Source organism: Chrysemys picta, chromosome 7 (assembly GCF_011386835.1).
Source record: "Chrysemys picta bellii isolate R12L10 chromosome 7, ASM1138683v2, whole genome shotgun sequence".
Taxonomy (NCBI): domain Eukaryota; kingdom Metazoa; phylum Chordata; order Testudines; family Emydidae; genus Chrysemys; species Chrysemys picta.
In genome coordinates, this window is record NC_088797.1 from 69,308,276 (window position 1) to 69,323,763 (window position 15,488).

At 40.8% G+C, this 15,488-nt stretch overlaps 1 protein-coding gene across 19 annotated transcripts in view; it reads left to right on the forward strand.

The window, feature by feature from the left end:
- Nucleotides 1-15,488, forward strand: part of ZMIZ1 (zinc finger MIZ-type containing 1) — a 497,476-nt gene that overhangs the window by 156,759 nt on the left and 325,229 nt on the right. For 18 of the 19 annotated variants that reach the window (XM_024107239.3, XM_024107235.3, XM_065553356.1 and 15 more), the window contains one exon: nt 8,680-8,759. The exons of the other annotated variant lie outside the window; for it this stretch is intronic. The gene's annotated coding sequence lies outside the window, so the exon portion shown is untranslated. The remainder of the gene's footprint in view (nt 1-8,679; nt 8,760-15,488) is intronic. 19 annotated transcript variants of the gene reach the window in all.

Sequence of the window (15,488 nt, forward strand, 5' to 3'; positions counted from 1 at the left end):
TGATTTAAAATATTCATCCACAATTACTGGTGCAGCGCAGTTCAAAGTGCTTCAAATCTGTGGGTTTGACTGAGAAATTTAAGGAAAATAGCTGCAAATTGATTCTGTATGTAATTAATGAAACATTTCATTCTTATGTAAATATTTAATGCTTGGGTTTTGTTTTGCTTGTTTCCTTTCTCTCACTTATCCCTCCCAACCCCCCTTATATGTTTGTTTGCTCAGGGAGTGGGGGCGGGGTGGGGAGGAATCCCCTGGATAGGGAGTATTCATTCTATGGAAATATACCTTAGCTGAGCTGTATCTTCTGCTGCCAGAGCCGCTGATCTGAGGGGTCCTAAGGACTAGCAACTTCCATGGACTTTAATGAGAGTGACAAATTCTCATCACTTTTCATGATCAGACCATTTTTGTTGTGGAGGGAATAGACAATACAGATGAACTGTTTAGGTGGGTGTGAGTAGTGGGGTGCAAGGCAGTAGCTTTTCCCCTTAAATGCCATAGCAGTTTAACTGAATTTTGCCATCCTCATCAGTGGCAGAGTTTAGGAAGAACTTGTAAAATCTCAAAGATCCTGAGGCAAACTTCAGATTGTCTTTCAAGTCAGTTCTGCATATTGGATACAAATTTTGCAATGCTTTCTGCTTTCAACTGCTTCTCTGTGTTGATGGTTTAGAATTTCAGCGTGGGCCTGCTGACTAGGTTTGTCATGAGGGCGGGCCCTGGATCCTAGTCTAAAGCTCTCCAAATCCAAAGATCTCCAAAGATCAGAAAATCAAGATCTAGGCCTACCGGTTTGGGGGTACTTGCATAACTGCTTATTTGATTAAATCAGTAAGGAGAGCTCTTGACGATCATCTGTTGTAACTGAACAAATTGGAAGGCAGTGGGAAAAAAAAGCCCTCAAGCCTTCTGCTTCTCGCCAACAAACCCCTGTATATGAAGGTTTTTCCTTTGAGGCATGGTTGTGTGACTAGTTGTTTTCTTCAGTGCTGGATTTATGTGACATTAATCCAGGGTAAAGGGCTTGGAACTGTAGAATCAAACTAGATAATGTGCTTGTATCTCCTTTAGGTTGTGATGCTGCAGCTTTTACTCGTTTGTTCTTAGAAATGATGGGACTACTTATATGAGTAAGGGCTGCAAAATCAAACCTTCTACTGCTCTGTGCTATGTATAGTGGTACAGAAGGAGATGGATACAGTATTGTAACTTAGAATACTTTCTGCTGTGGTGAGCCAAAGTTGCAGATGCCACACAGAAAAATGAGAAGGAAAAGGTCTTGGCTGTGCAGGTGTACATGTGAGCAATGTTTGGATGTTCTTGTGTTAAATACCCAGCTTTAGGATACAGTTTGATAGCTCAAGGCTTTTACATATCTGCTAACCAGTGAGGTAAGTGTATGAGATGTAGACTTTTAATAATCTATTTTGGTTGATGACAAAATTGAGTTATCAGAATTATGATTTTCTTCTGGCAGGTAGGCCTTGTTTTCGCTAATGCAGGCCTTTAGCTTACCACCTGGAACATTCTCCATTCTTTTCTTTTTTTACAAGGTTTTTTTTCTGACCCAAAATGAAGCAAATTTTTCCATTAACAAGCAAGTTGTTTAAAAAAAAATGAAAAATCATTTATTTCAGTCATTTCTGAAAAAACATGTTTCTTTTTTCAATAGTTTTAGTGAAATATACTTCTCTTTTTCAGTCAGCTATAATAAAACACATTGGCTAAGTGCACTTATATACTAAAATCTTTGGAGAGTCCACACTGTTTTGCTCTATAGTCCTTGAGTGGAGATCCCAGAGGCAAACAATTCTCTTTAAAAATGTATCCATGTGTGGCCAGAACTACTATGATAGATTTATTAGACCCAGCAAATAAAGTCTTAAATTCATTAGATGTTGGTGTTTTATATCTTTAAATTTCATTTAAACCACAATTTAAATGGCTTTATTGTCAACTCAGTTTCTGTCCAGATTACAGAATCATCCTACGAATTGTGCATGATTGATTTTTCTCTGGACTCTCACCAAGCAAATTTGTCCTTCTTGAAACATTTTGGATTTTTTTTTGTTGCCACTTTACATTAATAACCCACTAAGACATAATTGCTATGTATAAAGCTAAAAGCATACATTCTGAAGGGCAATAATTTTGATAGCAAAGTTATGCTGTTAGCGTTTCACTGGAGAGAGAAATGAATAGTTAAAAACAAGCATGTCTAATCTTGTCTCAGTGTTTATGCACCCAGTAGCGATACTGTCATTTGAGAATTAAGTTTATAGCACACATTTGGGTGGGAGGCTCACTGCTGGATGCAGCAATAATCTACTTTAGGAGAACCTGAGACATTTTCTCTCCTCCCTACCTCCTCCCTGTATTTGGTCTTGTATGTAAGTCTTGTTAATGCGTACTGCTTTCTATCCTTGTTATCCTACTCAGACCTTTTCTTTTAGCAGTAATAGCTGCTGAACTACCTGGTGATTCATCTATATCATTAGTCTTTGCTTTAAGTGTAGTTTCTGCCTACAGGTTATTTGGTATCCAACACATGCACCAAAAAAATCAGTTACTTCTGCTTCTCTGCAAATGTGTTCAGTGGGCAAGTGGCCATACGTAAAGAAGAATCTGATGCTCTAATAATGACAGAAGCAGAACCTTTGTGCCTACAGACTACTTCTATTGCTCTGCTAGAGTGCGTGATAGTTTGTGCGTTTAGCTACGGGGGGCGTGGGGGGGGGAGGATTCAGTTAAATTAGAAATACGAAATAGACTAAAAACGCTTGCGGCGGGGCTGGATGGCTGGTGCTCCTGGTAACAGTATACAGAGCGGGCTCTCCCATCTGAGTGGTTCATCTCCAGGCAAGATTTATAATGACTAGAGATGGATAGGAAACATTTTTGCCACCGTGTGAAAATTTTCACAGAATTTCCGAAATTTCCCTGTTCTATATTCAACTGAGACCCTTCCATAAACAAAATAATTTTTTTGAGAGCGAGAAACTAGCCAATAGCCCAGTGATGAAGGCACTACCCTTGGATGTGGGGGAAACAAATGCAAGTTCTTGCTCTGCCTGGTTCTCAGCAGGGACTTGAACCTGGGTCCCCCACATCCCACGAGTGCCCTAACCACCCTGCTCTCAGCTATTCTGGGATGTCTCTCTTTGTTCCTCAGATCCATGCCACTGAAAAATGCTGAACCCGCTCTAGTAGAGACCACTGTCTGATGCTCATGAGTCAGTATTAGAGTGCTCTCCACACAAATGGTGCTCCACATGCACTGCACCAGACTGGGTGGTAGCTAGGTGACCAGATGTCCCGATTTTAGGGTCTTTTTCTTATATAGGCTCCTATTACCCCCACCCCCATCCCGATTTTTCACTTTTGCTGTCTGGTCACCCTAGTGGTAGCCCTTTCAGGTTGGTGGTTCGTGGAGGGGTAATTTGTACATAGCATTTTGATCGGACTGAACTGCAAAGCCAGGTTGCATGGGTCATGGTCTTGGATCACTGGCCTCCAGGTCCTCAAACAGCAGGGGGTCAGGGAACAGATTTGAAAAGCCTGCCCCTCTAATACGGGGATCTTTGCAGAACAGGCTAGGAGTGGCTGTATTGCAGCAAAGGAGTCTGGGTATTTTGGTGGGCTAGAGGAGGCTACTTCCATTTCTGGGAGTACCTGGCCACATAAGACATATGGAGAAGTCTGAGGATGTATACGCTTTCATAAGAAAATAACAGAATGTTAAGGATGCACTGTTAGGCACTTAGAAGTCAGGAAGTTGCAAAGTTAAGCGTATACACAGTTCAGTCTAGTTTGTGATTACTCTATCTCAAATAATACAGTCTAACGTATAAACTTCTATACATCCGTGAAGCATCTTGTACAGAGCTGGTTGAAAATTTACCCTCATTATTTTATGATGGAAATTGTTTTTGACAAAACGAAAAAAAAATCTTTAAAAAATTGCCCACTTACTTTTAAACAAAAACAGGGTTTTGTTACAAAATGGAACAAAACTGCCCACCACCCAGCTATTGAAAACCAAAAATTTCCCGTTTTAAACCTGACAATGTTGACAAAATTAAAAAATTCATCAGTTTTTTATAAGGGAAAAAAAATCCTTTCCTGACCAGCTGTAATCTCTTGGTACTGCACCCACTAGTCATTCCGTTATAGTCATTTAGGAGAAAAGTACATAGTAAGCTGTTTTTAAGCAACATGTTACAGTGTAAACATAATACAGTGCACATTTGATAGTCTGGATAAGCCACCCAAGTGTACACCTAAGGCAGCTTCATAATCACTGCCTCATTCTGCACCTACAGAACCCTGTGCTGCTGTTGGAAGAGAAATTATGTAGCACATGGCTGTTGACGAAGGGTTCATTTATGCCTTTAGGGCACCAGCCCTCTGCTGGGAGGAGGGGCATACTGGTAAAGAAATAATGGATATAGAGCCATCACTGCCCTCAGTGGGAGCTCAGGGAAAACAGGCTGCTCCCTGAAGCTCACAAGCATGCAGCAGGGGTCTGTGCACAACTACAGGGAAAGAGACAGACTGTGGCCCCGTGCAGCCAGCTAGTTCTTTTGGCTGATGAGTATGGGGTTATCTAAGCCTGTCCTCTTTTTAAGGTGTTGTATAGGGGGTACACAAAGGGAGCAGTGCTTGTGCTTTGGAGAGAGCACAGACTGATGATGTGCTGCTATACAGGGAAGCACCCGTGTGCATTTTGAAAGAAGAGTTAACGAGGTTAGTTAAATCAAATAAATGGTCTTATTACATCTATGCTGTGACAGGGCTCTTTGATCTATATCCATTATTTCTTTACCAGTATGGCACTTAAAATCTGTACCACCAGTTCTTAGGCTTTTCTTCACTATAAAACTAGCAGACACCTCCCCTTTTTTCGGTGGGAGCTCTGTAGGGGCCTAAGAAATATGTAGAGAGTTTAAATGATGGTGAATATAAATTGCTACACCAAATTTTGGAGCAATAACATTGCAAAAACTTTGCAAGCCTATAGAGGGCTCAGTTAACTAATTTATAACACAGGCTGCATAATGAAGGTTATATTTGATGTTTAAAGACACTATTTTGTACGTTTGTTTGTTTTCCTGAATAGTATAGTACACTTGTGGGTTAACAATCTTATTTAGGAAGCGTGTCTGTTGAATGCTTCCCATGTAGGATACAATTATAATACTGGATATGGTGTTTATGAAGGAGGAGGCAAAGCTTCTAGCACACTAAACTGTTCATTCTGGTATTGGGGGTATTCCTGATTTGAATGGTATCATCCATTTTAATGAGATTATTAGTGGAATAGGTAATAACTCTAAAACCAGAATGAAATGTTTAGTTGCACCCACCGTAATTTAGGCCTCAGTGAGACTGAGGTTATGTGCTTAAGGCACATGTGTAAGTTTTTGCAGATTTGGGGGCTGAGGCCATTTTGGTTTGCCTGGGGTTCACTTGTTTGATCTCTCCTGCTTTCACTTTCCCTGGGTTTTGCTTTTAGTTTTTTATACTGTCTTTCAAGAGATGGGGGTTTGACTCCTGGTCATAACTTCTCTTCTTTTTCCTTGGGTCAACAGAGGTGGGAGCTCAAGGGGATGTAATGTGATTGTTCTTCCAGCTGAGGAGGAATATCTTGTGTTTCTCAGCAGTGACCTCTCCAGATGACTGCAAAGCAGAGTTGCTTGGCTCTGAGAAGAAGTCTTGACCGTCCTGTGTCAAAAGGCTGGTATCTGTGATGTCGGACCAGTGTATGTGAGAAGGAAGGGAAAGCCTTCTTTTCTTGTGAGCCTTGTCAGTGGTTGCAAATTTTAAGATCCAACGCTGGATCGTGTCACTTCCCTATTCATACGCTTTCACTGGCTTCTCTCAGCCTTCCAAGCTTTTGCTCAGCTCTTCTCCGGCTAAATCACTGCTTATTCCTCTCTGCTCACCTCTTTCTTTTTTTCCCTGCACAAGCCCCTCCTGTGTATCCTGCTCCTACTCTTGCCTTCAGACCTTCTTCCTTGCTGCCCTTTTGTGCTTGGAACAGGCTTTGTTCTAATCCCGCCTTAAAAAACCCCTGCTCCATAAGGCCTGACAATAAGCCACCGAGGAGATGCATTTAAATGAGAAATATGTTAAACTGTCCATCATGCATGGTTTGCTCTGTGTGCGTCCTACGCAATCTCAAGCTATATTTTCCTTTCCCTTTGTTTACTCTTGCAGAATTGCTAATTACCAACCCCAAGTATTCAAAAACCATGAGTCACGTGCCCAAAATTATGATTGGCTTAAAAGTCATTATACTTATAAAACCACGCGCCGCCACCCCACCCCATATTTTGGGTTCTTTTTATTTGTCTTTTGTTTTTCGAGTCTTTGGGGTGTGCACTTGGGTCACGTTTCTGAACTTTTCTGCACAATGATGGGGGCTAGAAATTGGACAGTTGCCTTTCTTTTAAAACGGAAACAGAGATTTTCATGTAATCACAGGATTCCAGGAGCTGAGGCTTAAAGAAAAACACCAAATATTGTCAGACTCGTGATAAAATCACAAGAGTTGGCAGACAACACTGTTGTCTTTCCATCACCCCCACAACGTTCCTAGTCTGTATGTAATGTGTTGGTTGTCCTTTCACTTATTGATCTTAGAGCGCCATTGCCTCAGAGCAGAGATTTTAGTCTCTTATAACTTGTAATGCACCACACATGCCTTTGGTACTAGAAGTAATCTAATACCAAGTGCTTTGGATTTTAATGATTTAGCATTTCATAGCCAAGAAACTTTATCTAAAAAAATGACTCCTTTGGGTCCCACAAACTGGTTCTTGTGCTCCCTCTGCTGGCTCTACAGGAGCAGCAGACATGCACTGTCTTCCCCAAGCCATGATTGCACTGACAGTGCTGATATGCAAACTGGAAGCTTTGTTAGGAGAGATTGTCCATGTTCGTATAACACGGTTCCTCTTCACAGTGCACTGCTTATACAACTGCCTCATTGCATGTGCAGTACTTACAGGAAAGTGTCAGAAGGACAGAGAGAAGTTTGAGATACTGAACCAATGGGTTGGTGATAGCGAGTGTCAGTGGGGGTATAGGATATGGGCAGCATGGAAGAGATGGATTTGGGCCAGCTTTTTAAAAAAGTGATGGAGAATCCATAATGTGGGATCATTAATAATAATGATACTCAGCTGTTGCATAATGCTTTTCAGCCATAGATCTGAAAGCACTTTAAAAGGGAAGATCAGTATCATCATTCCCATTTTACAGATGGGGAAACTGAGGACCAGAGAAGTGAAGTGACTTACCCAGAATCACATAGAGTGTCAGTGGCAGAACCTGAAATAGAACCCAGGACTCCTGACTTCTCTACTGGGTGGAACAAAAGTTTAACCTCTAGTAGAAAGAAGTTAAAATTGTGGGGGGAGAGGGAAGGAATCTGTGGAAGAGAACAAATACATAATGGAGTTTTGAAGAGATTATTGTCAGGAGACTTAAAGATCAATTTTTCACCAATAGTGTCTGTCAAAATGCAGGCTTCCTAAAATGGTTATTTTTTACCTGGATAAGAAATACAGCCGAATCCGTTTCTTAGGCAGATTGTGTCTTCATGACAATATACTTATTTCAGTTGAGGATGCTGTTCTTAGGAAACAATTTAATTTTTAGCTTTTTTACTTTTTGTGAATTATCCATTAACAAACTAAATGCTCCTGCAATCCAAATAGGAAGTAATCATATTCTACATTTGTCATCTAACCCTGAATGTGAGTATTTTGCGGTGTCTGAGTTGTTCCCTAATATCTGGCTTCAACTCCTGATAATTGATCATTAGCGGTTGCTGATGGACTGGGCACTGAAATCACGTGGGATATTTTCTGCTTCAGAAGACTGGCTTTTCATGAACGTTCTTGCAAACAAAAAATCATTGTGTAAAAGTTAGTGGAAAATGAATAAAAAGGATTACAAACGGTATTCGTGTGTGAACGTTCTTCATTTTTTCTGCCCAGTATTCTGAGTTTTAGTGCCTATTAACAGAAGCCTATAAGGATACCCTGCTTGATTGCTGAGACAGCATGTAACAGAACCCATGCTGCCAGTAAACATTCCACTGTCCCCCCCTTACAGCATTTCTTTTATGATTTAAACAGCATTTCCTAGAAGTCAAGGGGCCGTGCCAAAGTAATCTGTAAATGTGCTTTGTTTTGCTTCAGACAGGGTGGTGTTTTGTGGTATTTTGTCTCCTCCACCTAAGCAAAGTTCAGGGTTGTTTTTTTTTTTTTTAATGATAGTTCATAACATTCAGCAAAGACTCTCCATAAAGAGACTGAAAGAGAGTTCAACATGGCATTTAACTGAAGAAAAAATATTTACTTTTCAGGTTAATAAATCTGGATACTCATGTTAGTAAAATTCACTATCAGCTTCTCATCTTCATTTTACAGATGAGCAAACTTTGAGGTTTAAACTGATGAAGTGGTTCACCCTAGTCCCACAACGAATCAGTGGAATTGCTTGTTATAGAACCTGTGGTCCCAAATCTTAATCCTTTCTCCCCACATCTTGCTTTTTAGAACTTTTAAAGTTCCATGAATTTTTGCAGATCTGCTATTGCAGCTTAAATGCTGCTGCATTATACCGATGAGGATGTGTGAGTAACGCATCTATATTTCATTGTAGGAAAATGGATCGTGTTATGTGAAGGCACTGAAGAAATAGTCATCAGCTCCTGAGAGGAAGAAGGCACTTGTGGAACTCAGGTAGGAAGATTTTTATTCTCAGCTGGTAAAATACATATGGGCCTCTTGTCTTTTCTAGCCAGTGCATCATCGTTTATACTTTAACCACTCATCTGGTTGCTATCAAGGTTCATCAGCTCTTTTGAGAAGTAGTTCAATTGATGGCAATGACACAACACTGCTAGCAAAGCCCTCGGTATAAACATTCATTGGCTACCTTGGTTTAATTCTGTTGATTCTAATATACAGTACAAACAAATGATGCTTGCACTGGCCTTTCCAGCTGTAAAATAGTATGTTCTGCGCGCTCCCAGTAAACATGCACTTATAATAAACAAACTAGCAGTTCCTTAGTAGAAATTCAACAGTAGTTTCAATGAAGTAGTGTTTAGTATTTCTATCCAGGTGTAGTGAGGAATGAAAAGTACACAACAAGTATTTTTTTATTTGTTTTTGTCATATTTAGACATTTCCTTCAAACTTGTTCTACTCTTTGTTTGGTTCAATCTATTTTTTATAGTATTTAAAATACATAAGATGATAGGTTGTTGCATCTCTGCCTTTGGCATAGTTCCAGAGTATCTTAGTGGGTTTCAAGTGTTTTTGCAGTGGTTCACATTTTGTCTTATGAATCAACTGCCCTCTCACTTGCTATCATGTGGACCATTTCCACTTCAACTCTCAAGAATGTCTACATGGCACTGCATAGGTGGGGAAGTGACTTTAGGGAAATGTTTAATGTATTTTCAGTTGTTTTTAATGCAAATTAGCAGCTGGAAATAAGGAGGTGGTGTTAGTACCATGTGACCATCCAGCTTCCTGCAGCTCACCAGCCAGTGGTCCAAGGATCATAATTTGAAAGCCCACTTTGAGAGGGATTGGCATTAATGATTGAATAGACTTCCCTTATCTATTACTACCAATATTGCTCCCCAGCATTTCAATGATACATCTTGGTGAGGTGCAGACGGTTGACCTGAAGCATTTCTTCATCAATATTTCTTCCCAGCCTCCCCTCCAAATGCCCCCTGCTCCTACCCACCGCTTATTTCAAGAACCAAATGAGAAAAAACTGTTTGACCAATATTTATATGCTGGGGGTGTGTGGGGAGGGAGGGTATAATGTAAATCTTGCTTCCAGCAGAAAATGCCATCCCAGTTTTGCCTCCGATAATTAGAAACATTTCTGACATGGCCACTAGAACCAGTTAGTGGTGCATGGCTGCCATTTGCTGTACTTTTTTACTGCAGTGCTGCCTTCCTTTTTTGTGTTTTTTTGTCTTTTAAACCAAGAAAACAGATATTCACTGGTATAAAACTAGCATTGTATGACCCCCCTCTACCCCCTACATCATGAATGGTTACTTACAAATACTGATAAAAATGGAAAGCTATTATTCAGGCTTATGCTTTAAGTCATCTTTGGTCACACTTAGCAGAACTTGCATGGACAAATCCGTTCATTAACAGTACTAACAAAAAACAAACTGAAAAATGGGAAGACTGAAAAAAAAAGGAGAGCAATTAACCAAGTCTTCACTGGAGGGAAATACCTCTTAATTATTTATACCAAGAAATAGAATATTGCAGAACAAGAATGATAAACCTTGCTTTAGAATACCCTGGGAATATTTTTGTAGCAGTGTCCTAAAAGGTTCGTTCGGGTTTGTGTCCTACATCTGAATATATGTCTAAAGACTTGACCCTTTCAGTACAAAATAATATGACGTGTCCAGCCATAGATTAGAGAATTCAGCCAAATAATCTTTAAAAACAACCTTGTGTATGCTGTCCTGGCCATGGATTCTGGCTTCAAAGGAAAAATTTCCTTTTTCCATTCCATGAAGAAACTCAGGGAAAGAAGTTCCTGGCTGTGCCTTCAGGTCACATGGTTTCACTGCTGTAGAGCAGGAATGTTTGCTATGGTATTTCCGGAGGCTTCATAAACACACAGAAAGAGCAGGTTTTTTTATTTTTTGCCAGCACAAGGACATTACAATCCAAGAGTGCTAAAAGCTCAAATGATGAGGGTTTCTCTTATAAACTGTGCAAGTGTGTCTTAAAGTGCATGTTTTTAATTAAAGAAAAATCAGAAAAACAATGTCAGGCAATGTTTTTGTTGTTGCACATGTGTGAGAGAATAAATCAGTTGTTATTGAAATGTGATTCTTGGCAAGCTAAATATTAACGCAAATCCCTCTGTTTAGATGCTCTTAACAGTTCACTTTTGACATGTGTCATTTTAAAAGGCATTCTGGAATCTGTCTTGATAGCTGTCATCTTGCAAACTGGAGTAATGGAAACAAAAGATGATCACTCAAACAAGGTTATAGAGAAGAGCCATTCCCTAAGTCTTGCTGTCACAGTGTAGAATCCCCAAGTCAAATTAGGAGAGCTTTGAATTAGTTCTGGCTCCTGGGATCCTGCAGTTAAGATTATGCAAACCTGCTCTTTCTCATTGTAAGAAAAGCACACATTCCTTCTGAGACTCTGTAAACACCAATCCAGACCGGGCTGGAGGATGAAGTGAGAGGGCCTCGATCTTGGACAGGATGGGGCCATTCCACTCGAGTGACTGGTTAGTGGAAGCTTTATAGCCATATCGATACAGCTTTATGCATGAGTGAGATTAGTGATGAGTGATGAAATTAGAGACGAACATACCGGTCCCATTGCAATTGCACAATATGACACCGTGGCCTTGTTTAAACTTCAAAAATATATACCTGCTCTCAAAGACTGTGTTGAAACAGCATTGCAAAATTTCATACTGTAGATGCATCCAGCCAGGGAAGAGCCATTGGCCCCGAGAATAGCAAACACAGGCTTCTTGTAGAGGAAGTAATCTTTCTTCTGTTAAAAATGAGTTCTCTGGACTTCTCTGAAAACTCTCCGTCTTATTTTAATCTCTCATTAATGCTGTTTGGACAATGGTAAGTATAATCCATGAAAAAATGGAAAGAAATGAAAAAACTTGGTTAAAAATATTGCTGAAATTCTCAGGTTTTTTTGTTTGGAAAAAAATAGATAAAAAAACCTAACTTTTTCAGGTTTTCATTTAAATTAGAAATTTTTGAACAATTCTGTGAAAATACTCACCTTTAAAAATGGAAGGCCGTTTTTCATAAACAAAAAATGCTTTTGACATGCTCCATTAAATTATAATATGGTACTTCTAGAGGCCTCAGCAGAGGTCTGGGACACACTGTGCTAGACGCTACACATAGTAAGACTCAGTCCTTGTCCTGGAGATCATACACTCGAAAGAGACAAGACAGAGAAAGGGCAGGGAAAAGTAGTAGCATTACCCCCATGTCATGGTTGTGGAACTGAGGCAAGGAGAGATTAAGTGATTTGCATGAGGCCAAAGAGGAAGTCTGTAGGTGAGTCTAATAGTGAGCCCAGAGCTCCTGCATCCCAGACCAGCTCATTAACCACAAACCATCCTTCTCTTTTAAGCTTTTCTTCAGCAGTTCATCTTGTGAATGAATATTCCTATTGAATGAGACTATCTTGGTCTACAAATGCAGTCTCAGTGGCTTTATTGAAACTGGAATATTTTCCTGTTCCAGTAAACTCTGGGATATTGATCACACCAGGTGCCACCTGTATGTCTCAGCTATTAGCACTGAACTCCTGTGACTTGTGTCCAGGGTCTGTTGGGAAAGTCTGACAGAAGGGAGTAAAGGATACTGAGTGGAGAAGAACCTCACATGGGGAAGAGGGGGAGAGGCAATCTTCCGGTTGGCAGGTGAGAAAACAAAAAAAATCCAGGACAATAATGGACGACAAAGAAAGAAGGAGAGTAGCAAAGGACAAGAAGAAGTAGGAGCTGTGAGGGAGGAAAGGAATGGAAGAGACTAAAAGGGAAAAAAAAAAAAAAGCAATGCTCATAGAAGGAAAATATTACATGAAAGGAAAGGCAGGAGCCAGTAACCTGTATAGGGAGAAGTAAATGTACCAACCTTGGGTCTCAAGGCTGCAGGAGGTGTGGGTGGGAAGTAACAGCAGTTCTGGGTTTTGGAACTGGAAATAGAGGTCACACGCTATTCGTCTTTTCTTCCATTATTTTCCCCAAGACCAAAATGGAAGTACAGCTCACAGCTCTACCTCTTATAATTCTACCACAGCGAATAGGGTCTTACTAGGTCTTCCTGCAGCGTGCACCATTGGATGAGTTGAATTGTTAATGCGAACCTTAAGTGTTAAGGGATCGTGTGATAACGTCACTGTTAAAGATCAATGATCAAAAAAGAGACCCAAATAAACATGTACATCAGGGATCGGCAACCTTTGGCCAGCGGCCCGCCAGGGTCGGGTCGGTTTGTTTACCTGCCGGGTCGATTTGTTTACCTGCTGCGTCCGCAGGTTCGGCCGATCGCGGCTCCCACTGGCTGCGGTTCACCACTCCAGGCCAATGGGGGCGGCGGGAAGCAGCAGCCAGCACATCCCTCGGACCGCACTGCTTCCCACAGCCCCCATTGGCCTGGAGCGGTGAACCGCAGCCAGCGGGAGCCGCGATTGGCCGAACCTGCAGACCCGGCAGGTAAACAAACCGGCCCGGCCCACCAGGGTGCTTATCCTGGCGGGCCACGGGCCAAAGGTTGCTGATCTCTGATGTACATATTCAATGTTAGAGAGCAGTTAGAAAATCCCACATGTCACACTGGCCTTCTGAGAGGCTATTTTTAACCAGAGTATGCTAGTCAGATCGGTGGGTGTTTGGAAAGATCTACAGGCATACTAGAGGGCTTGGGTCAAATACTCTTCCTTGATAAGCAGATGTTTCTTATCTCTCCTCCCCTTTACCATCAAGAGGTCACCACAGCAGATGTGTTTAACTGTTCTTGTAGATTGGTCCCTGAAAAGCAATCGACATATTCAGGAAATGGAAATGGTCCAGGAATGCCTTTCGATCAGAAGAGTTCTCTCCACACTCAGCACAGGCTGCAGGTTACATTCAGTGACTTTTCAGCCTCTGTTGGGTACTTTAGCCTGGTTTGGAGGAAACTATAGGGCTTGTTACACTTACTATGAAGGCTTTATCCTCTAGCAGCTGTATCATGGTTGTGAGGATAAAGAAACTGGATGCCATATTTTACAGCACACCACTAACTAGTCCTGCTCTGCTTTTCGTGAGTGTAGCTTGGAATGAATGAAGGGAAGTCTCCTTGCCGGGGAAGAGACTATAGTTCCTCTTTGGAAGGGGAACATGGCATACAATGCAATCTCAGTGAATTAATCTCCATCTTAACCTCTGTGAATTGATATTCAGTTTTACTCCAAAGCTCTTGATTGGCCTGTAAAACTCATGCCTAGTTTGTCCTTTTGGGACATCTCAAGAAAGAGACAGTGTCTGTAGGGTTGTCACGCTCGAAGAAATAGAAGCCAACAACAGGCAGATTTGCAGGTCAGAAAGCGATGTAGTTCCTGTAAACTGAAGAGCAGTTTGCACCTGTGCTGTATTCCCTTTGTACACCGTGACTATTTTGGAAGTGCTCTCTCGCGTACATTAAATTTTGTAAATTTAGACAGGCTGCAGCAAGTGCTACCTTGGGCAGCAGTGTTAGCACTGTCTGGTTCCTTAGCCTACCTTGCTTCAAGGTTTGAAACCCATAAATTTGGGTTGATGCCTGCACTGAACCTAAAAATGGGTAAGTTTTTTAAAGCTCTATTTTTTTGGGGGGGTCTTATCAACCTGTTGCAAGACTCACCTGACACTAGTGGAGTTTCATTTAGGGATTAGAAGTGTACCCTAGTTTTCCTTCATACCCCTAAGGATTTTCAGTTGAGGAATCCAGAGCAAACTACTGTGTCCTGAGTCATAAAAATCATATGAAGGTTATTGTTTGCCTCTGTTAAAGTGGCATAGACCAGAACGGGAATACTCATCGGCCTGTGACTAGAGAAGCCAAGTGACAGAAAAACAATCTCAGGTAAAATGATTCCTTAAATAACATTAGTTTTTTACATGTGAAACAAATACTGTCTTAACCAGATTAAATATAAGTATGCCAGATCTTTAAGCATATATTTCCTTTAAAAAAAAAGTTGATACAGAGGAGAAATGAACACAGATAAATATAGAGAAATACCCAATTAACTCTGTATTGGATAGAACTGAATAAACTTTTATTAACCTTATACTTGAGTTGTCTTCAAGGCTGGCACATGTAACACCCTGGTAAATGCCCAACTGGAATAAAAGACACTAACATAACTTCTTAGATAGTGCAAACATTGTATGTGAGTTTCATTTCCTGGAGGTAAAATGTCTCAGTGCTTTCCCTTGTCTCTTAGTTTATCTTGCCATTATCTGAGAGCTGTGTCTTAGTGGGAACACCAAAGGGAGTTTCTGCAGCTCATTTTTTTAAACGGAAGTTTATTTTTGGGAGGTTATTTTTCATGCACAGACTTAACCATCAAAAGTCATCTTAAGCCCTCTAAGCCTTTGTAAGGAAATCTTGAATACGGTAGACCAAAGGGATTCACAGTTGAAACTAACTTTTCACGAGCTACACTTCCTTCATTGAATTTCACAGCGATTGGGAAAGATGGAGCTTCACGGTAACGAAAAGCGGGCAGAATAGGTTCTATTTTTGAACCTGAGTTCTTAGAACTGGCAAAGTTATACTGACATAACTGCAACAGTGTAACCCCCTAATGTAGACACGCTACGACCTGATTCCTTACTGGCTGGGATAAATTATACTGTGTAGCACTTCCATATCAGGAATTTGTGTTACACGG